A 27,393-nucleotide genomic window follows, 5' to 3' on the forward strand; every position below is an offset into this window, starting at 1 on the left:
TTTTCTTGGGATCCCTGGGTGGCTCAGCGGTTTAGCGCCTGCCTTTGGCCCAGGGCGCGATCCTGGAGACCCGGGATCGAGTCCCACATCAGGCTTCTGGTGCATGGAGCCTGCTTCTCCCTCTGCCTGTGTCTCTGCCTCTATCTCTCTCTCTCTCTGTGACTATCATACATAAATAAATAAAAATTTAAAAAAAACACTTTTCTTCTTTCATTCAAGAGAGATTCAACTACTTACAGTGTTCCAGGCATTGTGGTAGGCACCTAGATTAAAAACAAACCACAAACCCAGCCCTTAAGGGACTTGAAGCATTATATCCCAGATCAGCTATAGGACACTATAGACTACAGATACCAGAAAACCTGATAGACTTAACCACTAAAAACTATTGGATGATGTAATTAGAATCCTAAAAGTACAGCAGGCATCACAGTTGTGTTAATCTAGTGACTCCAACTAGGTTTCAAAAAAACTTGGTTCAAGGTTCCCAGCTCCCGTGCTGAGTAGCAATGGTAATAAAACACTTACTTAACCTGTTTATTTTTATCCATTGTCATAATTAAACTAGTTAACTATGTGCAATAGTTAAAATTTTTTTAAAAAACACAGGACTTGGGGCATCTGAGCGGCTCAGTCGGTCAAGTGTCTGCCTTCAGCTCAGGTCATGATCCCAGGGTCCCAGGATTGAGCCCCACATCTGGCTCCCTGTGCAGAGGTGAGCCTGCTTCTCCCTCTCCTCACTCTGCCTGCTGCTCTGCCTACTTGTGCTCTCTCTCTCTTTGTCAAATAAATAAATAGTTTTTTAAAAAACAAACACAGAATTTTATAACCCACAGCTGATTTTGTGAAAAAAAAAAAAAAGATTTTTAAAAAATTGGTTGAAAGGTGATTTGAGAGTGATAATCCGTAGAATGTAATGGAAGCTCTTTTTAAAAAGAAGCATTTAGGGGCTCCTGGGTAGCTCAGTTGGTTGAGCAGCCGACTCTTGGTTTCAGCTCAGATCATGATTTTGGGGTCATGAGATGGAACTCTGCATTGGGCTCCACAATCAGCGGGGAGTCAGCTTAAGGATTCTCTCTCCCTCTCCATCTGCCCCTCCTCCCGCACACTCTCTCAAGAAAGGAAGAAAGAAAGAAAGAAAGAAAGAAAGAAAGAAAGAAAGAAAGAAAGAAAATTTGACTGAGAAAGGAATATAAAATAAAAAGGTGATAGCTGGAAAAGACCTTGAGATAACAGAGATAGAGCTTTCTATGTTGAAAGACAAGAAACCCAAATATTTGTATATCCTGTGAGGCAGGCTCTAGGGGAGTCAAAGAAGTTGAAAATACAAGAGAAAAAAAAAAAAAAAAGAAAATACAAGAGCTGCACATTGCAGAGCTGGATAATGAATGCAGGTGCAGGAATTTGCCTTGATCAGATGACACGAGGAGGACGATTTTAATTATTCCATTTTATTAAATGCCCACTAGGCCAGGTACCAGCCTAAGTGTTCTGCACATTATCTAATTTTACCTTCACAACAAATGTAAGGGGCACATACTCTTTTTATCTCCACTCAGCACCCTCTGCTCAGTCTGAAACTGAGGTTTGGAAATTATTAAATAACATCTGGTAGGAATAGAACACAAATGTGAACCTGAGTTTCACACCCAAGTCTACGTCCTAATACCTATGTAAACAGAAGTGAAGAAATGAGAATAAGTGCAAATATTGAAACATCTATAGGTGATGGGGTAGGAATTTGTAAGAATTTATGTTGGATAGAATCCGAATTTTTCATGAAGGATACGAAATTAACCACAGAGACAGAGGAATTTGGACAAGATCTACAGGCTACAAAGGAGGGAATCGGGGAAAAAAACAAAACAAAAGAAAACAAAACAAAAAAACAAAGGAGGGAATCGAATGACTGGCAGGGAGGAAGATGCAATATTCAATGAGAATTTTCCAGAATTAATGAAAGACTTACATTTCCAGACTGAAGAATCACAATGAATACTAAATTAAACAAGTAAAAATGAATCCACACCTACACTCCTCTGAGTAAAACTGCAGAACACCATTGATAATGAGATAGATCCTAACAGTAATCAGAACAAAAAGATTATCTATGGAGTTACAATTAGACTAAAGTAGACTTCCCAACAGAAAAAAAACTAAGCCCACAAAACAGAGAGTGCTGAGGAGACCTGTCAGCTACATTATCATTCAAGAGGAGAAAGAAAATTGAATAAGCCAAGTCTGAGTGTGTGTGCCATACACAATGAGTGGCATACTTGTTCAGATAGTCCTTGAAGGAACCCTGAAGGATGTGCTTTGGGAAAAGGAACTGAAAAGGAAAGAAAGGAGTCAGATAAGTACTCAGGTAAATACTCATTGACTCTTTGAAATAACAATGATAATAATGACTGAGGATGGGGACTTAGACGTGGTAAAATTAAAATGTTAAAACATTAGAAGGTGGGAAGCTGATTGTTTTATTCTAAAAAATTCTAAAGTCGTTGCTTTGTTCAGAAAAAGTACAGATATATTGATTTTTGACTCTTTAGGGGATTTTGTTGACACAAGACTAACCATTATAGAAAGAAAATTACGATCCCTCATTTCAAAGTAAGAGAACTTAAAAATTGTGGTGAGTGTGACTAATTGTAGGTGTACTTAATATCTATAGACACAAAGAAGGATTGGGGTGCCCGGGTGGCTACATTAGTTAAGTGTCTGCCTTTGGCTCTGTCATGCTCCCTGGGATCCTGGGATGGAGCCTGGCATCAGGCTCCCTGCGCAGTGGAGAGCCTGCTGCTTCTTCTCCCTCTGTCCCTCTCCCTACCCCACCATGCTCTTGTGCTCTCTCTCTCTCTCAAATAAATAAAATCTTAAAAAAAAAAAAAAGATCTAAAGGAAATCTGACAAATTAATATTTGTTAGTTCCATAGGTATATCTATAATTTCCCTTTTTTAAAATTTAAAATTACAATTAAGTTTTTTTTGTTTTTAAAGAGTAAACTTCCTGTGCTTTGAATTGTCAGTTTTTACCTGATCATGTACTCCATAATCACTCACCCTTCACTGAATAAGGACTAAGCTAGCAGCACTCCGTTTTGCCTCTCCTACAGAAGCAGAAGTAGAGGATATTTACCTTTCTGTTTTTCCTGGAAGCCATCTGAACTTTTTTTTTTTTTTAAGAGCTTTTTTATTTATTTGAGAAAAAGTGAGAGAGAAAGATCACAAACAGGGGTAAGAACAGAGGAAATAGATTCCCTGCTGAGCAGGGAGCCCAGTGGCGGACTTGATCCGGGACTCTGGGGTTATGACCTGAGCCAAAAGCAGAGACTTAAGCAACTGAGCCAGCAGGTACCCACGCCATCTGAACTCCGAGCTCATGCACCAGCCTCCCAGCAACAGTCACAGCCCGTCCTGCCAGGTCCCAGTGACCTCCATGCTCTCGTTTGTGATTATCACTTAGATTCTCCTGGAAGAGTAATCTTAACCTTTCAAGGCCTCTTCCAGAGACAGACTGTCTCTGTCTGTCTACATTTATCATGTTCATGGTCTAATTGGGCAATTGTCATAAACTGATACACAATGTGTCTGACAATCACAGTTATACTTTGTATTGGTTGTAAAGAGAGATTATTGCTGGAGCCGAGCCCGGCTGATCCGGATGATCACAGACCGTGCTCCTTGCCGTCTTTGCCAAGGTGCTGGGTGTGTCCTCTTCCCGGTTGTCAACAATCCCAACGCTAGTCTGTCCTGAGCATGTGACCAAGATGAATAGTACATGAGCAAAACAATGAGACCTATTCAATATCCAAGCTAGTTTTGAGTTCTGCTAAAACAAATCAAACTATTCCCACTGCAGTACTGACTTAGAGGAGAAAAGCAATTTATTTAAAACAGGCTCTTCAAAATTTCAGACAGACCTCTTTTAAGGAAAAATAATTTACAGATTTCCACTACTGATATAAATTACTTTCTTTTTTTTTTAATTTATTTATTCATGAGAAACACACACAGAGAGAGAGAGAGAGGGGCAGAGGGAGAAGCAGGCTCCATGCAGGGAGCCCGACGTGAGATTCGATCCCGGGTCTCGAGGATCAGGCCCTTGGCTGAAGGCGGCACTAAACCGCTGGGCCACCGGGGCTGCCCCTATAAATTAATAAATTACTTTCACTGATATGTTCTCTCCCTCTTTTTTCTTGTGCTCCCAGCTTACTGAGATTCTTAGATCTTGAGTTTCTGCTTAAAAAGAATCGAATTTGAAAAAAAAAAAAAAAAAAGAATCGAATTTGGAAAAATCTCAGTGATTATTTCTTTATTGCTTTGATTTCCCCTTCCCTCCAGTTAATCCAACAACACATATAATTAGGTTGCTCGGAGTTGTTCCAACTATAGTTGGAACCCTGGGGCAGAGAAAATGCCACTTTCATCCCTGCTTCTTGGTGTTGTTGACAGTCACGAAGTGACAGAGAATGACAAGCAAGGAAGGATGATGTGCCCAGAATGTGGGCGATGATGGCGAGCAGCACGTCTGTGGTCCGTGATTGTCCTGATCAGCTGGGCTCGGCCCCAGCAATAATCTCTCTTTACAACAGCTATAAAGATGACCGTGATCAGGCCGACGCACCAGGTAACAGTTTATGGAAAGGCAGCCCGTCACATGGTCTGTTGCACCCCAGCTGCCATCCTGTACTCCTGCACCGTGCGTGTTTAGGGCCTTGATTCCCATCCTGTAAGACCTCCTGCAACCTATTCTGAATAAAAATATGGTGAGAAACTCCTTTCTGTCTTTGTCTTTCTGTCTTTCCTCCTGGCTCTTATCTCACCATAAGCAAGTAAACAGTCCTCTCCTACCCGCCCATCTCTGGTGCATGAAGTTCCCTGTTCTTTCCCCGCCCAGCCCAGGGCCTCTCAACCAGACAGTTGTTTCCACTTACACTGCAAAGGGCGAGTCCAAATGCTCAAAGTTTGGCGTTCCTTCCTTGTCCTTCCTGGGTGTGACTGAGGAATAAAAACTAGGGAGGAGGCATGATAGAAAGTTCAAGTTTCTCATTTAGATCTAAAAATCTCCATTCTGGGGGCACCTGGCTGGTTCAATCAGTAGAGCATGCGATTCTTGATCTCAGGGATATGAGTTTGAGCCCCACATTGGGTGTACAGATTATGTATAATAACACTAAGTACAAATAAAAGATCTCAATCCTAGTAGACAAGCCCTTCACAAACTATCAGAAAACTGCCGGTACCTCTCACACCTAGCCCATTGCCAAGGACACAGTAGGTGGTACTTGTTCAATACTGAGTATGTGAATGAATCTATGCATTTCCATGGGTCTCTGACTTCAGCAAATGTCATCATGCCTTTTGATCACATAATACATTATATTTTTATCTGTGTACTTTAATGGGAAATCTGGAGGCAAAACAAATGATTATTGCTGTGAAATGCCATGGCTATTTTAATAATAAGATTTCAACACTGGTCAGTCACATTTACTGTCTAAGGCTGTCCTAGTCAGGGTTATTAGTGCTACTAGCTTCCCCCAGAAAAATCCTAGAACTTTAGTGACTTAATACTGCTGTTTTGTTTCTAGTCCACTTTGCATTCTGATGCTGGTTAGGTGGATTTCCCAGGTGGATTTCTTCTAAGTCTTGACTCGGGATACAGGCTCCCTTCCAACCGTGGCTCCGCCTCCTAAAAAAGGGGAGAGAATTGAAGATCTGCAAATGTTGCTGGCTTGTGTCACTTCTGCTAATGTTCTTTTGGCCAGAACTAATCATCTAGTCCCAAAGCACTGGGAAAGGCAGTTTTCTTGAGTGCTCAGGAATTGAATATATATGTTTGGCTTTTATTATAATCAGAATACAGTAAAAACACTCTATAACTACTATAACTAAGATTATTCCAGGGACACCTGGGTAGCTCAGTGGTTGAGCATCTGCCTTCAGCTCAGGGCATGATCCCAGAGTCCCAGGATTGAGTCCTACATCGGGCTCCCTGTGTGGAGCCTCCTTTTCCCTCTGCCTGTGTCTCTGCCTCTCTCTCTCTCTCTCTCTCTCTCTGTGTCTCTCATGAATAAATAAATAAAATCTTTAAAACAAAAAAAAAGATTATTCCATGTAAATGGTCTGGTTTTAAAATCCAGGGGTATATTACTTATGAGATAAAAATTGTCTAGAGATTTAGTAAATAGTATCTATCTATTGATGGTGAAAGTGATAGCAATGATTTCTCTGTTTCATCTCTGGCCTTACCCCTTTCTATCTCAAAGCTCTTCATACCAAGTCCTGCTACTTTTCACTCTGCTCAAGTTCTCAATCCTACTGCAAGAAGTGAAGTCCTTTCCATAGCCTCAGGCCAAGCAAGTCAAGATTTTTGGTGCTAATCCTAACCATCTATAGGTATTCCCATATCTTTTACTCCCATTCATTACGTACATGACTTCTTTCCACTTCTGGATGAATAATTTCTTTCTTACATATGGCCCACCACAGATCTGCAGGCCAAAGGGCCACATCTGGGTGGCACAATCAACAGCATACATTGAAGGGGTCGCTTATCATTAGAATCTCAACGCTTATTGGATGCCTCCTAATCAGCTGTTTTCACTGACCTCACCATCTTCAGGAATTTCCAGAAAGAAGAGGATTCTGTTGACAAATTCTTTTTCTCCACTTCCCAGTTAGCTGCTTATACCCGTGGCCTCCCAGACCCCAAGTCGGTGATCAAAGGGCCTTGGGGAAATCCAAAGAGGTTATCAGTAGGAGGAGCAGTGAGTTTTATCAGCCTTCGCTGAGAACCTGCTGTTGCTAGACACTGTTCTAAGTGCTCTCAGTGGATGACCTCAAGGAATCCTGAGGATGCTTCAGGACTATTATTATTTCCTTTTTACAGATGAGGGAACCAGAAAGTTAAGTAACTTGTCCAAGGAACACACTAATGGTCGGTAGAACAGCACCCAAGCCCAACTCTGTACAGGGGTAGGTATGGCTGCCACAGAAAGAGAGAAGCAGGGAAAGGAGGAGGATATCATTCCCCTGTTCTAGCGGTGGGACAGCTGAGCAAAAAAGGGGGGGGGGGCAGGAAGACTCAAGAGCCCTGCTCCTCCTCCTCGCCCACCTTCATCCCTGCACCTCCACCTGCTGGTGCCCAGAGGCCCCCCTGCCATCCCCCTGCCGTGGCAGCCCCGGCTACCTTTCCACGGGCTCTTTGTCAACCCTCCATAGCTAAGTGGGTTAACACGATTCAAAGGAGAAAACAGAAGGAAACTGTGTTTTGGCATTTAGTCCAAACAGCATTCCTCCACCCAGTGTTTCCACTAATAATACTGGTACTTTAACCCTTGGATTTAAAAAAATAAATAAATACATGCCATTCAGTCATGAAAAGAAAGTCAGCAAGCCTTAAACTATCAGCATGCTGACTCTGATGACTCACTAAGGGGTCTCGGAAGACAAACCACAGACCGGTTCCTGAACTATGTCCTCAGGTCTGTGGTGTACCTCCTTCTTCTCAGGCCCCTGGTGACAAGGACCAGCTCAGCTCTCCCACACCAAGCAGCCCAGCGGCTGGAAGAGGAAGCGCCCTGAGAACCTGCACCGCCACCCTTCATACTCCTAGGGGTGCTTGTTTGTTTAGCAGTGTGTATACCCATGTGCTGTTTGCTAACCTGGGGCTCCTTTCCCCTACATCCCAGCCAGAGGAACTTTCTATGGTGCACCTCTATAGTATGCCCCTCAAAAGCACAGTCTTAGGTGATTGAAAACAGCAGCTTCTGAAAACAAGGTCAGACTAGAAAGTCTATGTTCCAAACAGACCTGACACAGGTCCTGACACAGGCACCCACCTCCACATCTCCTCTCATCCTAACAGAGACTTACTGAGATGAGAAGGGAATAATCTAACACCAGAGGGACCTACACAATCCACATAATTTGTCTTCATATTACTTACTTTTCAGAAAGGAACTCATAAACACCATCTTGGTCAGGTTTTGCTTTGCTAAGGGAGCCAAAGAGGATTCTGAGAGGGGGGTCAATTAACCACTCCCTTCTATCTCAGTGAAATGGTTTCCTTTCAAATTCTTAGAAAAATCGAGTCAGAATCAAGGAGTCTTGCATCAGATAAATCAGAGGTTTCTCCACATGTTTACTGGCCTTTATAAAAAGCAATGTGTTTACTGACCAAAAAACAATTCTTTCCACACTTTTACTTGATTAAGAATTTATTTCAATGTTTCCCAACAACCCACGTGGCATTTCAATTTGAGATTGAACTACAACATCTAGGATGAGATTTCTTGCCCTCTCTTGCGGACGCTCTCCCCAGGGGTCAGAGAACCAGCAAACCCTCAGGCTTTATCAGGAGCTGCCCTCTGAGGGTCAGGGTCAGCCACTGCAGAACAAGGGCCATGGATGCTCAGGTGACCGGAGCCCTGCCACCCCCATCTCAGGCTGACACCGGCACCTACCTCCACATCTCCTCTCATCGTAACAGAGACTTACCGAGATGAGAAGGGAATAATCTAACACCAGAGGGATCTACACAATCCACATAATTTGTCTTTGTTTATGTATTTAAAATCATATACACACACACACATGCGTGTGATTTTTACCCTGTGGCCACATAGAACTGTGACAGGTTTCTTAAGTTCAGTAATGTCATGTACATATCACGTAATATCTTGTTTCACTTTTCATTATGTTTCCTACAGTGGCCAACCGTCCCCCTCTCTGAGATGACAGGACATTATGAGTTGGCCCATGGTGTGGGAGGTGAGTAGGGGTGGGTCCCTCCTCCATTCTGCTCTGTTACTGCAGACACCTTTTGTCTTATTTATTTATTTTTGAGAGGAGGGGAGGAGCAGAGGCAGAGGGAGAGAGAAAATCTTATGTGGACTCCACACCCCACGTGGAGCCCAACGTGGTGCTCAATCCCATGACCCTGAAATCATGACCTGAGCTGAAATCAAGAGATTACGCTCAACCAACCAAGTCATCCAGGCACCCTGCAAACACTTTTTAATGCTTTTAGCAAAGCAGTTTATACTGACAAGGAGAGCAGGTTGCCAAATATCTAAGAGTCAGGGCCTCCACTTCCCTGACAGAATCCCGTCAGAGAAAGAGACAAGAACGGTGTTGCCTATCAATATCAGGTTTTTGGCTCAACCACCACTGTTGAATAAAGCCATGTTACGTGTAAGGATTCCAGCTTCACGATTGATTTGGAGTTGTCATTTGCTCTGTCATAAGACAGCCACTATCCAGACGGTGATGCTAATCTAGCTCTAGTCTTTATCACGCTTTCCCAGAGTTACTGACTTTGTTCTTCTAGAAGGGGCCGAGGCTCGCCTACTGTGCCCCTACAGCACCTCGCTGAGAGCCTGCCACGTGGCCGGGTCCTGTCATGGACATTCTCCACCTTTCCCTCCAGGTCTACTCTCCACCTCTCCCCACCCTTCTCCACCAGCTCTGTGCCTGCATCACCAGGGGTTCTTTGCCTTCAGTTTTTGGCCAGATACCAGAATGGAGAACATTGGCAGGAGATGGAAGAGGCAGAGGTCAGAGCCTCTTTGGACCAGGCAGCAGCTGCATTCCTCTGCTAACAGCTACAAGGGCCATCAAGCAGTGTCTCCCCGCACCACGCACCACGGGTCTCACCAAGTTAGTTTCCTTTTATCATGGCCCCACCTTTATAACCACTCCCCATTAAACTGTGCTCACTCACCCCTTTTCACAAATTCCCTTTTGTGTGTTTTATGATAGGGCCCTAACCAGTAAGAATGCACATAAATATTTATACAAACACATAGAATTTTCTTTAACATGATATAATTCAGGAAAATACACAGGTAACAACTTAGAGATGAGCGCTGCCTCAGAGGCCAAAGTCTCCCCAACAGCATGACTCTTGAAAAGCAGACTTTGTCTCGAACCCCAGCTTTGTACTTTGCCAGGCTATGTGGTCAGCCCTCGACAAATCCCCTTCCGTGACACACACACACACACACACACACACACACACACAACCAGGATGCTGACTTCTGGTCCAAAGGAAACAACACTCTGCACCACCAGAGAAACTCCTTGAGGCTGGAGGACTCCACAGTCCCCCCTGGATTTTGGTGTCTCCCGCTCTTTCCCCATACACATGCACACTCACACAGACACACTCTCACAAATATACACACACTCACATACATATCACACACTCATACTTCCTCCCCCAAGATACCTCAAAAACACCAGATCAAGAGGGATTTCCAGCCTCAGCAACACGTGTGGCCGACCTCCCATGCGTATGGTGTTCCCCAGTCTCCAGGGCCAAGAAGGCACAAATGACACAAAATACCACCACATTTTCTGCTGCAATGTGAATAGCACTTATTTCAGTCAAAAGCCCACCCACATACGGTCTTCACTGAAATTTTTTTAAATAAATGATTCATGAAAGATGAAATTATTTTTATAAGTTTCTGTCTTGCCCACGGAACTAAAATATAACTGTAATCAAAAATTTTTTTAATTTTTAAATGAGAGTGATGGAGCACCTGGGTGGCTCAGTCGGTTAAGCGTCTGCCTTCAGCTATGCAGCGTTAGGCACTATAAATGCCTTGATGTCAGGATCCTTGTCTATCACGTTGACTGAGAACCCCAAAGTTTGGAAGAAGCTGGACACAAGATAGGCTTTTGATAAATATCTTTTGAAAAAAATGAACAAAAATTTATTAACCCTTTTAACCCTCACAGCACCCTATAAAAAAGATGAGGCAGGTATTTTCTCCCACATTTACAAAGGAAGAAACTCAGCTTCAGAGACTTGGCCAAATGCAGGTGGTCTGTTCCTGCTTGAGTTTGGTATCAGGGGTTTATTAAGAGTAAATACACCTGTTGCAGGAGCGGGCGTGCTGTGTTTGTGCCCTTTCTCCCGACATATGGGAAAAGGTGCCCAGAAATGAATAAACAGCAAAAATGACTTAGAAAATTTGAGTATTTCATGGATTGGAAGATCAACATATTTGAAGTTAGTAACCTGGTGGAAAATTTTAATAAAAACCTCTCATCCAACTCGAGGGCACCCTCGTAAACCCTCTATGGGCAGAAATGTTGCCCTTTTCACCCACTTCACTGGGTCTAGGACACAGGTCCCCTAATCATAATGCTGCAACCTCTTTGACCAGATCCTATTGGTCTGATTTCCTTGTCCTTTCCTCTGCCCCCAGATTCTCAAACATTTAAGATCCAGAATTTACCCTCGGGATGTCCACTCTCTGCTCCAAGAAGTGCTAAGTCTCACTTAACCTCTGGAGGCAGCCCAGCTTCTGTTTCCTCTAGGGAGTCACCTTTCCTCTTCCCGTCCTTCCTCTTCTTCAGGCCACAGACGTAAAAGAGGAAACAGTGCCCAGGCTCTAGCTAAAAATGGGAAGTGGATAGGTACAGGTCTTTTTCTGTTTAAGATTTTATTTATTTATTCATGAGAGACAGAGAGAGAGAGGCAGAGACATAGGCAGAGGGAGAAGCAGGCTCCCTGTGGGCAGCATGATGAGGACTCGATCCCAGGACCCAGGGATCATGCCCTGAGCGAAAGGCAGATGCTCAACCACTGAGCCACCCAGGTGCCCCAGATGGTACAAACCTTAATCTATCCTGGGGTCAGAAACCAGGAGTCAGGGCAGCCCCAGTGGCTCAGTGGTTTAGCACCGCCTGCAGCCCAGGGCCTGATCCTGGAGACCCAGGATCGAGTCCCACATCGGGCTCCCGGCATGGAGCCTGCTTCTCCCTCTGCCTGTGTCTCTGCCTCTGTATGTCTGTGTGTGTGTGTGTCTCTCATGAGTAAATAAATAAAATCTTTTTAAAAAAAAGAAAAAAAGAAAGAAACCAGGAGTCAGTCCAGGAAAAGTAATCTTGGTGAGGAGACCACCAAGCCATTACTTTAAGGACCCCTCAGAGCCCAGGCCACCTGCCTCATGTATAATCCAGAAGATAACTGAATGAGGGCAGGGAGGTCTCAGCATCCATGGGTTTGTAACTTCTTCCTTCCTCCCCGGCGAGCTCATGGGCTCTCTCCATCTCTCTTCCTTCCACCAATACTCACTTTACTCCTGGGGTGCATGGATGCCTACCCAATATGTGATTTCAGAGGAATTAGAAAGTGGTGCCCCCCCCCAAAAAAAGAAAGTGGGCCCAGCAAGAAACCCACCAATTAGAGGTTCCATTGGGGGTTAATTACCCTCCTTTACAAAGCTAATTATTAAAGGGAAAAAAGAAATGGACAAGCAATCACACGGCGCTGAATTGTCTATAGTGTAGACAAAGGGAGGCTTTGAATCAGCTGTGGAGAGGAAGGGGGGAGCCAATAGGAAACTTGGACCTTTTGTATGCTGCTCAAGAAGAGAGAGGGGAAAAAAAGAGTTCTTGTCAAGTTGGCAATTACATGTTAAAATTCCACATAAAAATAGTAACGGGAAAACAGGAAAATCTTTGAAGCATTCCATAATTTGAGGCAGTCCATTGCTCACACCAGAGGGAAACAAAACACAACTCAACAGACACAACAGCCTAACAGGGATGACTTATTTCATCTCGTTGCTTCCTTTGTAACAGCTAGCTAATATCTAGCAGGTTGAAGCATGCAGGAGATTGGACAAGAGGTTACTGTGAATAGGGGTCAGTCAACATGTCTCCCTATTCATTTAAGACAATCATGACTTCAAATAAGCTATTGCAAGGCCCCATTGCACACTGAATCTGATTTGAATTCATATATTAATTTTTAGCTAAGAAAGCAAGGTTATAATTAATAGCCTTGGAAAAGCAATGTTTTTCTTTCAATCAGAAATACTGGGTTTGAATATTTTCTCTTTTATTCAATAGTTAGCTGGGCAACTCAAACTCTCTGAGGAAACAATTTTCTCATAAGCAAATGGTGTAATGCCAGCTAACTAATAAGGTGATGGGGAAGTAGCCAAGTTAGATAACCTACCTAAGGCTGCTGTTACAGTGCCTGGGACTTTATTTATTTTTATTTATTTATTTTAATGCCTGGGATGTTAACAGATCTTAAATAAATGGTAGCTTTTACTCTTACTGGGGCATTCAGAAAGCAGCCTATGGGTGTGGGACACAGGCTTTAGGAAAAAGCTCTACCCGGGGAGTTGTATAGACCTCATCACCCATAAATTAAAGTAATGATCTTATTGGTTACATGAGGATGAAATGAGATTGCATACAATATAGCTAGTGTATGCTCCCCAACACCATACGTACTCAGTGCTGCCTCCTGTCATCATTAATTAAGCTGTGTTCAATCATTGCACTTCAGATTGCTGGAGAAAGCTTGATGGTCCAGAGAACTTGAGAAAGAGGACCTTTCTGAGAAGGCAAAGGCCAATTAGCTTCTTGTCTTTGGTCATTCTGAGGCCTGCTAAACTCAAGTGTACATGGGATTCAGGTCAAAAGCCAAAGGAGACCAAAGAGTTCAGATCTTCGTGTCCCTCTTGGCTGTTTTATCAAGTTCTCTCTCAAGCATTTGACCTTCTAAATAAAAACTCAGGGTCGGTAGAAGGAGCACAGAAATTGGCAAAGTGCAGAAGAGCTGTCCTTGGGATGGAAGCAGAATCCTTGGGATACAGCATCCTTGCCAGGATAGGATGGGTCTAATAATCTTCAGACAATGACTCCAAACTTAAAAAAAAAAATTAGACAAGAGGAAGAAAATTAACCCTGAAAAATTATTCGATGTCAAATTCTAACAATTGACCCTTTGTCAACAGCCAGAGAGTTAACAAAACAAACAAAACAAAAGCTACTGAAACAAATGATCTCTGCCTCATTGACAGATTTTATGCTGGAATTCCAGCTGCTATTGACCAAGACACATATTCACATATTGTTTTTGAATGATTATAATCCTAAATTTACTACCCAAAATGCAAAATGAATTCTTGGGTGTTTTTTAAAGGGAGGAATGGAAAGGGAAAAACTCATAAATTTTATTTTAAGGACAAAGCCAACTACTCAAATATCTGAGTGTTAGACCTAGAAAAAGATGATATGGCTTCGTTATAAAAATTGTGAATTCAGGCACCTGGGTGGCTCAGTCAGATAAGCATCTGAATCTTGATTTCAGCTCACATCATGATCTCTGGATCCTGGAATCAAGCCCTACGTCAGATCCCACACTGAGCATGGAGTCTGCTTGAGGATTCTCTCTCCCTCTCCCACTGCCCCTCCCCCTGCTCATGTTTTCTACCTAAAATAAATAAATAAATAAATCTTTTTTAAAAATTGTGAATTCAGTGTTTAGCCTTCAATGAGAAAGAAGAGAGTATTAGGAAAGAAGAGTATTTGTCAAGATATTTAGCTCTTCTCCAGGATAACCCACATCTGGAAGCATTAGATATCAAACATGAAAAAGTACATTATAGGCCTATACTTAATGGACTGTGTGCTCAAGTCCACTTTCCTACTCCTAAGCACAAGTGTATGTGTGGGGTCTGGGGGTGTATGTAGTATGTATGTCAGGGAGAGGAATTTGGGGATTTAGGGGCAGAAGAGTAGAGTGAAAAGCAGAAAAACTGAGATTTCTCTATCTCAGAGCTTGAAATAAAGCTTGCTTCTGATCTACCACCAGGTTAACATCTGGCTGAGCACAGGCAGGACAGCAGACAGGCCTCTGACCTCACAAATGGAAGGTTTGATCTAGAAATTCTAATCAAACATTTTCCATGCAGAATCCACTGGTAAGAGAGTAACCTCCAGCGTGGACTTGGCTGTGGACTTGGCTATGAACTCATCTCTCAGAGGTCAAGGCCCTCTAAGATGGTTTTATGATCTTTAGGTTACCAGATAGTTCAGCATTAGAAGGGAGATAATTCTGGATTACCAGGGCCCTCCTCTTGATTCTCACCAACTATCCCAGACAGACTTCCAAGAAATAGAAGAATGACCTAAACCGGGGGCTCTTAATCTAGGGACTTCAGATACCCAGATGAAGTAGTAATGGAGTCTGAGAAATTTCTTTACAATTGTATTTCAATGTCAAATATACTTCAATAAAATAGATATACACATATTTAGAATATAAGTTAGGCTAATATGATTATGTTGAATTTTACTATGCTCATACAAACAAGCCATTTCTTGGTATTCCAATAACATCCATTTGAATTTTTTAGTTCATGTTATGATACAAATATCTCATATTTTCAAGTTCATTGTATTTTTGCAACTAAAAATATGCCAAATTCATTTATATATGTAATTGAAAATATAAATAAATTAGTCATGGGGACTCTTAAAAAATTGTATCTCAAAAAAAAAAAAAAAAAACCTCTTATTTTCATTTGCCTACCCTAATGGTACAAATATTTACCAGATTCCTAAGGTTTTTCTGTTTGGTGGGGTTTTTTGGTTTGTTTTGTTTTCCTTTAGCTAAAATTATGTCAATTCATTTTAGTAATACAGATAATTTGTGATTCAGCAGAAAATCTATTATGTGAAAAATCCAAACATAAATTAGACTGGTTACTTACATGATAGAAGTATTTTTTACCTCAATAAAATATTCAGTGTTTAAATATTAGTGTCTTTTTATACATTCATCTTAACTTTTTAATATATACCGAGTCACAGCAAGTTTATAAGTTTTGTCAATTCCCTGTCATTCCCTTGGGAATGTGTTTTCAGTTAAGTTCTGACACAAAGGTTTTGACAGACAGCTCAACCAAAGACTGGCTAGCACCCTCTTGGAATGTTGAAAATTTTAATGAGAATAAAATCTAAATCTAAAGCTATCCCATCTCCTCATGAGTAAACACCTTCTTCCTCCTTCATTTTTAAGTGATTTTATTTCCAAAAAATTTACATACATAAAGCTATACATAATTAGCATATATAACTTGATGAGTTTAGAGTTAAGTATAGTGATTTTATTTATTATTTTTTAAAGATTTACTTATTCATGAGAGACATAGAGAGAGAGAGCTAGGCAGAGCCTGATGCGGAACTCGATCCCGGGACTCTTGGATCACGCCTTGAGCCCAAGGCAGATGCTCAACCACTGTGCCACCCAGGCGTCCCAAGTATAGTGATTTTATTTTTTTATTATTTTTTTAAAGATTTTATTTATTTACTCATAAGAGAGGCAGAGACATAGGCAGAGGGAGAAGCAGGCTCCATGCAGAGAGACCCGTGTGGGACTCGATTCCAGGACTCTGGGATGCCCCCCTGAGTTGAAAGTAGACGCTCAACCACTGAGCCACCCAGGCACCCCCTCAAGTATAGTGATTTTAAACAGTAATATGATTTGCTCAGAACTTTTTCATTTAGATTTCCATTCCATAAAGTAAGGCATACACATAACTTGTAAAACTATGTACAGAAAGGACAAAGGACATTATGGAGCAGATGCCTTACCTCTCTTCCTCCCATAAACCCAAAGTGATTTAGATTTGACTTGAAGCCATGTACCCAGCAATGGATTGTGCACAAAGTGCTGGGGGTTGGTACATGGCCAACCCACAGGACTTTAGACTGTTTTTTGTACTGTATTAGGACTGACACATTACGAAGTTGAAAATTGTCCTGAATAGTAGTTTTGGTGTGTTCCACATCTGGGCCAATTATGGTGTGGTCAGTGTAAGCTCTTCCTGCTTAAAATGGAGACATCCCATTGCTTAGTGGCCTTGACCTTCCATAGGAGCTAGAAGCCTTGGTTTCCCAGGAGAGAAGATGCCACAGATCGTGAATCTTAACTATTCTCTTTTTTCTGGAGGAGAAACTATTGTGATCCTTTGAAATATATAGCTTAGAAAACTATCTGGGAGGCAGTGGTTTCTATTAGCATCTATTAACATAGCTTGTTGTAATGTGTTTAGTAAAGGAAATAAGGAAATGATGTTTCTATAACCCAAAAGCACAATAAGACGGGTTATATATACCATGTCCCATGTACTTCATAGGATAGCAAAGAATCCTTGGTCTTTTCTGGAACTTCACCAGTTTAGTTCAACAGAATGATTGCTATGTAATTTTAGAACCAAACTGATTTATTTAGTATTTCCTTGAAATCAGACCCCGAGTTAAGCACTTGGTGCAAGGAGTTTATTGGAGAAGTTATCCCAGGAAGCATGAGCAAGTGAGCTTGGTGAGATAGGAAAGGTGGAAGAGTTCCCATAAAGGTGTGTTATTGAGGTTCCTGCTAGACTTCTAATTTTTTTGTTGTTTTAAACTGCTAAATTTTGAGGTAATTTGTAATGCAGCAATAGATTACCAATACAGTGTTCATATAAAGTAGAACATTATGTGGCAATAAAATATCAGATTTTCAAAGAATACTTGATGGCATGAAATGTGATGAGTATGCAATATTAAGTGAAAATAGTGGGAAGCAGATCCATCTGTGCAGTGTGTGTTGCATCTCTGTGGTTTTCGTCTGATCAGCAAATGTCCTTCCCCTCCTTCTGCTAATAGAACTTCCCCTTCTCAGAGAGAAACAATTGCATGTGTTTTAAGTGGTGCTGACTCCAACCCATGTATGTCAAAGAAGTGAATCTGATCAAATCTAAGTACCTGGATCCCTTGGCACAACGTGAAATACAGGCTAATGAGGACAAGCCCTGGAACTTCTCTTCCCAGAGTCATTAAAAGAGAGAAGGGCCTTAACTTCCAAATAAAGGTAAAGGTGGTAAAGGTACCAGACACCCTAGCTTGAGTTTTCAAGCCCTATGTTTGGCTCCCTGTTCAGTGGGGAACCTGCTTCTCCCTCTCCCTCCTCCTCTCTCCCCCCTCTTGTGCGCTCTCTCTCTCTCTCTCTCTCTCTCAAATAAATTAAAATCTTTAAAACAAATTAAAACACAGATTCTCAGGCCTTACACTTGGAAACTTTAACTCAGCAGTTCTGGATTAGAGACCAGAAACATGTACTCTTAACAATATCTCCGTATAATGATGAACAGATAGCACTTGAAACTACTGAGCCCAGCTGGGTAGATTATAAGTGGATATTTCTGTTCCTTCTGAACATAATTTCTAATTTTATAATGAATAGGTATTATTTGGGTAATGAGTACATTTCTTAAAAGTACAATCATTAGTCACTAATTATCATATTGATTCTAAAGGAAGATACTACCCAAGTCTCAACCAGGGTTTCAGGGTTACATTTCATCCTGAAATAGACCATTAACCTTTAACACAACACTCCATTCCCACTGCCAAGCTCAGTCAGTGTCCTCACTGGGAAGGGATAGATGGAAGGGCCAATAGAATGGAAAAAATATATAGGATGGCAAAAGGAGAAGTGGACTCCTGACAGGCAAGAGCAACTAGCCAACTAGGATTGGGAAGAGGCCTCTGCAGAGGACCCGGGAGGAGTGTCGGGGCTCTCAGCACCAAGGAAAGGAGCTTGGATTCAGCACGGTGGTTCAAGGGCAACCAATTAACTGTAAAGTGGGAGGCTAGATTTTAGAGCAAATAGAATCCCAGGTAGATTATAAATGTAGTCGTTCAGCCAAAGGCGCTTGGTTGGGCAAGATGCTGACCTGGTATGAAATACGGGCTTAGTTAGATTCAGGAACAAAACAGAAGGCTGGTAAGAGGAACCGGGTATGATGTCTGAGCAGAACCAGCTGCCAGGTCAAAATGGTGCTCAGCCATGCACCGTGGCCTAGGGATCCTAAAATTCCTGAGGATATATTAGATAGCCTCCGGCAAGCATGTATGCACAGAAGGAGCCAAGTGGGCTACATCATCAGGGACTGAAGGATTTGGGGGGGGGGGGGGGGGGCGAGCCCTGGACGGATCAAATCAATACAACTTTAGTGAAAGGAAGCTGCAGTGGAGGCTCAAGTAGATAAGAAATTAGCAGCTCCTGGTCACTCAAATGGGAAATGTAGAGAATTGGGCTCAGAGACATAATCAGAGGGAAGAGGCCTCTCAACAGCAACCATGAGGCCTTTGATGGTTTCAGCTTCCACTGGCAGCAGCAATAGGTGTTTCTGAATTGAGGCGAGACCTCTTCAACTGTGAAGGCCATTCACTCCTAAGGCCAGGTTAAGGTACGCATTGTACAGGAAACCACCCACATCTGCATGTTTTTAACTGAGTTTACAGCTGGCAAACAGTGCTGACAGCCCCTTCAGAATGTGCTTGTGTCTCCTTTTAGGCTCCAGCACTGACGGAGGAACAGAAATCTTGCAGTCTGCCTCTCCTAGATCTAGAGTCAACTTTTAAGATCCCACTAATTCCACAAATTCAGAAGGAGCAAATTCCCTCAGGGAATTCCAGGTCCCGAGGTCAGGCCTAGGCTGGATCCCAGCCCCCACAGTTGGTCTTAGGACCCAGGAATGTCTTTCGAGAAATGTAAACATGAGGGAATTAGAGCCATGGTCTCTAGAAAAGTAGAAGCCCAACTTGGGTGCATGCCTCACTTTAAATGGTAAAACTCCTGTCACAAAGACAGAAGTTTGTTTCTCCTCTGGGTAAATAAAGCCAATGAGCTAAGGCAGGTGGTTATCCCAATTACCAGGTGAATTTAGGGTGGACTGCATATGACAGACAAATGGAGCTAAATCCTCTTACTTCAGGACTAGTTATTATCTAGACAGCACATATGTAAAGGGCTGTATCCTCTTAACTATATAAAAGAGGAGATTTCCTTCTGTCTTTGCAATCCCTTGGATTGTTTGCGATGCTTACTGAATTCTGGTTTAATGAGTTTTTTTCTCTCCTATTTTCGTGGAGAGATTTTCTAGCATCACGGAGCAAGAATTCGTGTCCCCTCAAAGGTCCTTCCAGCCCAACTAAGAATCAAATAGACACGAGGCAGACCAACAGGAGATCCAATAGCAAACACAAGGGGAATCCACATAGACATGGAAATTCCAAAGACGGTCAGGAAAACGAGGTATGTATGTCATCCTGAACTACAGAAAAGGGTAAAGGTCTGGGACTTCAGAGGAAAAGGATGCACCTCACAGGGCAATAAGAGATGTTTAGTAACGAGATGTTTGCCCTACCATACAGATGAGTCACTCAGATAAAATTTATCTCTGTTGATAGCCCTTGCTCTGGGTAAGATCCCCAATTTAGATTCTTCTGTGTAATTAAGTGATGGGCAAAAGTTTCTCTTGAGCCCGCAGGGACTTGAATCCCTTTGGTCAAAATGACCCACATGCCAAAGTGGCACATGTAGGGTAGAGGTGCTGTCCTGAACCCCTTCACCAGCTTGGGCGATTTTCTTTTTAATTATATTTCCTCAACAGCAATTATGCCTGTACACGTGAGCAGTCATTACCATGCCTGCTTCAGAGGGAATCACGTACACAAGACATCCATTGCTTTGCATCACTGAGGTGGAATTTGATCTGCTGAGAATGCAAACTGGGACACAGTCTCATCGAGCCACGTAGGCAAGCTGTACACATTATCAGGGGCCATCATGCTGCATGATTGTGTGTCCCTCGATCAGATTTCCGTAAAACTTGAGGATACTGGTAGGAGACTAAAATGTTGTAGTAAGTGTGCTGTGGACAGTTCATGAAGACAGGAGGGTTTTTTAACATACAAATTCTGGGTTGTTTGGAGGGATGGTTTAAATTATAAGAGACTGGGGATCCCTGGGTGGTGCAGCGGTTCGGCGCCTGCCTTTGGCCCAGGGTGCGATCCTGGAGACCCGGGATCGAATCCCACATCGGGCTCCCGGTGCATGGAGCCTGCTTCTCCCTCTGCCTGTGTCTCTGCCTCTCTCCCTCTCTCTGTGACTATCATAAATAAATAATAATAAAAAATAATAATAAAAAATAAATTATAAGAAACTATATTTATTATTGAAATATTTAGAAAAAAATAGAAAGGTATCTACTACTCATGGATAACCACTAGTAACACTTGGATGCAAATCATTCCCATCTTCTCTCATAGTTTTGGGCTCATTTGTTGTTGTTTTGGGTTTTTTCTTTTTTTAAGATTTTTTAAAGTAATCTCTACACCTAACATGGAGCTCAAACTCACAAGCCAGAGATCAAGAGTTGCATGCTCCACCTTACTGAGTCAGGCACCCCTGGGCTTGTCTTTTTATTGTTGCATAACTGTCATCAGATTGTATACAAGTGTGTACCTAATTTTTTTTTTTACTATTGACATAAGTCTTCTTTCATGTATCCAAATCCTCATTGTATCTGTTTGAAAATCCATTGAGTGGATGTAATTATTTAACCATTCCCCTACTAGGGAACACTTGAATTATTTCTAATTCTGGTGCTCTTTAATACCAGAAATTAAACTGACAAGAAAGTCTGCATTGCATAAAGCTAAATCTTGGCATACACGTACAGAAGTGCTACCATCAGCGATTTTCATTTTTGTTTTCGAATAAACAGAGTATGTTTAGCATGTTTCTTGTATTCTCTCTTTACTCTTGAGAAATGCATGGCCATTCCCCTTAGATATTGTTCTCGGGATTCACGAAGCTGGTTCTTCACAAATTAGACTTCCTACCGTGACAACCTGATACTGCAATTTGATTTTAAAACTCATTTTAGGGAACTCCAAATTCACTGTCTCCAGTAGATGTCAGCAGAGCTCTAAACAGCCTCCTCAACTTTGCTTTGCTAGGGAGTCACCTGAGAATCTTGCTAAAACGTAAATTCTAACTCAGTGGGTCCCTGTGTCTAATTAGCAACCAAGGGATGCCTATGTTGGCTCCTGAACACACTGAGAGAAGCCAGGCTCTCATGCCGCGCTTTTCAGCCTCAGCGCCTGCATGTTGCAATCAGCTGGGAGTGCTTTATGAACAGAGGATATGACACCTGCATTGTGGCCTCAGGAAATTTTAAAGATCCTCTGGAGGGTCGCCTGGGTGGCTCAACGGTTAAGCGCCTGCCTTTAGCCCAGGGTGTGATTCTGGAGTCTCAGGATCGAGTCTCACATTGGGCCCTGCATGGAGCCTGCTTCTCCCTCTGCCTGTGTCTCTGCCTCTGTGTGTGTGTGTGTGTCTCATGAATAAAGAAAGAAAATCTTTTAAATAAATAAATAAATAAATAAATAAATAAATAAATAAATATCCATCCTCTGGATAATTCTACTGTGCAGGCAAGGTTGAGAACCCCAGCTCTATTCACACTACAACTTCAAAATTTAGACATCATAGAGCTAGAAACTGTTAAGCAAATGGGACTTTAGATACTGTCTTATCCTGCCCAAACTCTCATTTTGTAGGTGACAAAACTTAGGTCCAAAGATAACACACTCAATCAAGGTCACACTATGATTGTAGGTGTTTAAGATTTTATTTATTTATTCATGAGAGACAGAGAGAGAGAGAGGCAGAGACACAGGCAGAGAGAGAAGCAGGCTCCATGCAGAGAGCCCGACATGGGACTCGATCCCAGGTCTCCAGGATCTTGCCCTGGGCCAAAGATGGTACCAAACCACTGAGCCACCCGGGTTGCCCATGATTGTAGTTTAATACAATTTCCACAATGACACAAGATAACTGGGATGTTCTATTCTCATTCGAGTGCTTTAATCATACTCTCTGGTGGGATTCTCATGACCTCACAGAAGATCAGTCCATGTCAACTTTTCACGTATGATGAGGGTACAGAGGGCCTGCTTCTACAACATCTTCAAAAACAAGGCAGAGAGGGGAAAGAGATGGAGAGAATAGCACCAGTAGGTCCTTCTTTGTTTTCCTCTCTTGAGACATGAATGTGCCCTTTGCCCCTGTACTCACCTTGCCCTGTCATAGTCTGTAGACTTCAAAACCACACATCAGCTGCTTAGACCCAATTTCACCAATAACTGGGGGATAACACATGTGTGGTCCCTGACTACTACCCAATTAGAAGTTCACAAAGAAGGGCACCTGGCTGGCTCAGTTGGTGGAACATGTGACTCTTGATCTTGGGGTTTGGGGTTTGAGCCCCACATTGGGTGTAGAGATTATTTTAAAACAATGTCATTTAAAAATTCACTATGGGGCAGCCCGGGTGGCTCAGCGATTTAGTGCCTGCTTTCAGCCCAGGGCATGATCCTGGAGACCTGGGATCGAGTCCCACGTTGGGCTCCTTGCATGTGCCTCTGCCTCTCTCTCTCTTTCTCTCTGTCTCATGAATAAATAAATATTTTTTTAATTAAAAATTCACTATGAAGCTTCAGGACAAAATGGAAATCTGCTCCCCCCAAAACACACAGCAGCGTTGTTTATGCCGCCCCAGCCAATGGGCTTCATCCCTTCTAGCCAAGGGATATTTTCAGGCAAAAGTCTCCTCTGAGTGCCCCCTGCCGGGAGCAAGGAGCAAGCTCTATCCAACCAGTCCTGAGCTCTGAAACTGGAGCCACGCTCCAACACCTCTCATTGTAAGCAGGCAAAGATCCCTCTCTAGGCCCCTCATCCCCTCCAACTGCTGCTGCTTTTCTCAACTTTTCCTTACCACAAACCTTCTAAATAGAGTTGTCTATACTTACATCTCCACTTTCTTACTTCTCATTGTGGTTTCAACCCACACTGATTAAGAGGTCACCCCTACCATTCCCTTGAACTTGATCTTGTTCAGATACCCACCTTCTTCTTCCAGCATCTCAGGGCTCAGTCTTCAATCCTCCTATGAACCTCCCTCCCCTTAGATGGTCTCACTCAGAACCAGGTGTGAGGAACCAGCTGCAGAGTGTGTCTGAGAACTGAATCTCATAGTCCTCAGCACACTGGGGACACAGGAGGTCCTGAGTCCACACACTGATTCTTGACTACATTGTTCAGATATGGCTCCTCCACTCCCCCCTTCTTGAGTCAATAGCCTATTATTCTTTTACCTTTTGAAGTAAACATGTTTTTCTCTGCTTCCCAAAGTTAATCATTCCTATAGCCAATCTGCTAGCTCTCTTAATAAAAACTGGAGGAGACAAAGCCTCGGGGTCCAAGTCCAGTTTGAGTCTGAGTCTCGGTACCCCTGTCCCCCAGATTAAAATTCAGTGAGACTCCGAGTCTTTCTTCATATTGTTGTCTCCAACTATCCTGGATCGGTAGCAACCAGGCTTTACAGACATCTAGATACTGAAGAATCTCATACCCACATCTTTACCACCAATCCGACCCTGAATTCCCACCTCATGTCTCCAGCTGTCTGTGTTTGGTGAAACCCTCACCCTGATCAGCGCCCCCTCCAGCCTTACTCATTTCAATAAATGGCCCAAATACTCACCAAGTTGTTCAGAATCAAAATATGAGACCTTTACTTTTTTTATACTCAACATCTAATTCATCAGAAATTTCCATTCGCTCTACCTTCAAAATTTATTTCAAATCCATCACACTTCCCCTCTTCCACTGCTATCATCTAGACCAAAGAAACCATCCTCGTCTACCTACATTATGACAATGGTTTTACATCCATACTCCTGATTCCTTTTTCACTCCTCGGTAGTCAGCTCTTCAGATAGAAAGAATGTTCTTTCTAAAGCATAAGTTAGATCTTATCTCACCCCTGCTTCAGTGGCTTCTTGTAACATTTTTTTTAATTTTTTTTTAATGATAGTCACACACACACACACACACAGAGAGAGAGAGAGAGAGAGAGAGAGAGAGAGGCAGGGACATAGGCAGAAGGAGAAGCAGGCTCCATACACCGGGAGCCCGACGTGGGATTCGATCCCGGGTCTCCAGGATCGTGCCCTGGGCCAAAGGCAGGCTCTAAACCGCTGCACCACCCAGGGATCCCTGTAACATTTTGAATAAACTCAAACTCCTTATCAAGTCCTATAAGGTCTAGAATACCTGGCTCTTGCTTATTTCTTCAGCTTTATCTCCTTTCACTCTTTGCCTTATTCAGTTTGATCAAGATGACCTGCTTGCTTTTCCTAGGATGAGCCAAATTCACTCTTATGCTCTTATGTTGGTTGGCCTGTTTGCCTAGAACTTTCTTCTCCCTAGACATACACAGTCTCCCAGAGTTCCAATCTCTGCTCAACTGTCACATTCCCAGAGAGACTTTTCCTGACTCCTCTATCTAAAATCACTACACCTCTGTCTTCTTACTCTCCATCCTATTCACATGTTTTTATACCCCTTCTTACTTTTCCTGACATTATCTGATACATGTCTTTGTTTATTGTTCCTCCTCCCCTGCTAGAAAATATAAGTTCTCCATGGGCTGAGAGATTTTGAATTGTTAAATTCTACATGCCCAGCACCTAGAAGTGAGCCCGGCACCTAGTATGATGTGCACAATAAGTATTAGTGCAGGTGGGGACTCTGAAGGTAGATCCAGAGAGAAATGAACTCCCAAGAAACAAGTCACAAACTGATCTCTCCCTCTGATTTTTTTTTAAAGATTTTATTTATTTATTCATAGACACACAGAGAGAGAGGCAGAGACACAGGCTTAGGGAGAAGCAGGATCCACTCAGGGAGCCTGATGTGGGACTGGATCCTGGGTCTCCAGGATCACACCCCAGACTGCAGGCGGCGCCAAACTGCTGCACCACTGGGGCTGCCCTCCCTCTGATTTTCAAAAATACTCTCCTTTTACTGAAATTTCACTTGGGGATTTCCAGTGAAATGTGCTTTAAATCAGTCTCTGAATGTTGGCCAAAAGCCAAGATATCACATATGCTTTTCAGAGAATAACAGGAACTAGAAGCAGCAGTCAGGTGGCCACTGTCAGAACAGCTCAGTAACAAAGGACAAACAGGAAAAGGGACTTGGAGAAAACCAGATGAGCTAAGATTCTGGGGAAAGGAGAACTGATCTGAGATGTGCTGACAGTATCAGTCACCAATCTCCCAGCATACACACATACCCCACAGGGATTTGTCAATCCTGAGTGGAGACAACAGGCTTGACCCTTGGCCCAGGCCAATTCTACAGGAGACTAGGACAAAAATAACAAATGGAAAACTTGATGTGCCTCAAGTACATAACCTTTCCTCCCTAGGTGATATTTGCTAAGTTCTGGGGCTCTATGAGAGGCTGAAGAGCTGTCCAGAAAGCTTCTAGAAGGCAGAGTGTTTTGCCCCTTTCAGGAAATAAGACCCATGAGCAGAGAAGGCCAGTCTCAAGCCCATGGCCACTCCCTCTCTCCAGATACTTGATAGGAGCAGCAGAGAGCAGGAGGCTCTAGAGCAAGGATGAGAACTTCTGAAGAACAGAGCAGGTGTCCTCAGTTCTCTAGGGCTGATGACAGAGATTAGCATGGTCCTCAACGAAAGGACAAAATGGCCCCTCCTGTGAAAGTACAGCAAAGACAGATTGCAACCCAGCCTCAACCTTCCTCAAACCCTGTTACGTCCTCATTCTATCCACCTAAGAGAAGAGAGAGGGAACCCTCTCTGGTGGAAGATCACATCATATGGAGATTCCACCTATCTTTTTTTAATGTTTTCTGTATACAACAAGATGATACGTAACAAGCCAAGTCCATAATTAAGTGGGGAAAAAAAAGATAATAGAACTAAACCCACAGATGATCCAGACATTGATGCTAATAAAAAGGAAAACCAATTGACAAAATCAATATCTATTAGACTAAGTCTAATTGGAATATTTTTATCCCTTACATAAACACTAAAAGAGTAGTAGAACAATGTATAACCAATAGGTCAATAGAAGAAAACATTGGAAGGATAAAAGTGTTTAGATATTCCAATAGATAAAAAAGGAGGAGAAATAGAACTAAATTTATGGGCCAAATAGAAAACATATTAAGATGGTAGATATACACCCAATTATATCAAGTTATATCAGTCCATCACCAAGGCCTATTTTATGTGCTATATTCTCCTGTGGCCTCTTCTCTATTCCCACTACTACAGCCCAAATTCAAATCTACAGTAACCTATTACCTGGAGTATTTCAGTAAATCCCTAACAATTTTCCTTATTTCTGCTATGGCCTCCTTCAATCCATCCTCCTTAGATTTTTTTTTTATTTGATTTTGTGCATGCCCTTCTTCTGCCTAAAATGTCTCAGCGGCTCCCATTAACTTACGAAAGACATCACAAATGAGTATTTGCTGAAGAGTCAGCCTCCTGGAAAAAATAGGAGGATGCAATGGCTCCACCTGGTGGCAGCATGAAGAGCTGCCTTGAGACCAGCCAGGAAGTGGAGAATGTTCCTTGTTTTTATTCTTGCCTTCCTCTTCCAGGAGATCATGATTACCTGCCTTGAAGAAGGTTGGACCTGAACTTCTCCTTACAGGCAAAGAGTGAGGACACTTTTGTTCCCAAGGAAGAAAGGGGAAGCCCCATATTGTGGTTTGGGAGCTGCAGATATTGGGAAGGTATGAGTCGATCTACGTGGGGGGGAAAGGGTAAAGTTTTAAAACACAGACTTATGCATCTTCTTAGATACCCCAAACTACCCCCCACTTTCCCTCTTCTTGGTTGCCATGTCTC

At 42.6% G+C, this 27,393-nt stretch overlaps 1 long non-coding RNA gene across 1 annotated transcript in view; it reads right to left on the reverse strand.

Annotated features, from left to right (window-relative positions):
• Positions 1 to 23,760, reverse strand: part of LOC121488392 — a 40,378-nt gene extending 16,618 nt beyond the window's left edge. The window contains exons 1-2 of the long non-coding RNA XR_005987040.1: positions 23,567 to 23,760; positions 4,935 to 5,692 (exon numbers count right to left, since the gene is read on the reverse strand). This is a non-coding gene — a long non-coding RNA (uncharacterized LOC121488392). The remainder of the gene's footprint in view (positions 1 to 4,934; positions 5,693 to 23,566) is intronic.
• Positions 23,761 to 27,393: the final 3,633 nt, after the last annotated feature.

Source organism: Vulpes lagopus, chromosome 3 (assembly GCF_018345385.1).
Source record: "Vulpes lagopus strain Blue_001 chromosome 3, ASM1834538v1, whole genome shotgun sequence".
Taxonomy (NCBI): Eukaryota; Metazoa; Chordata; class Mammalia; order Carnivora; family Canidae; genus Vulpes; species Vulpes lagopus.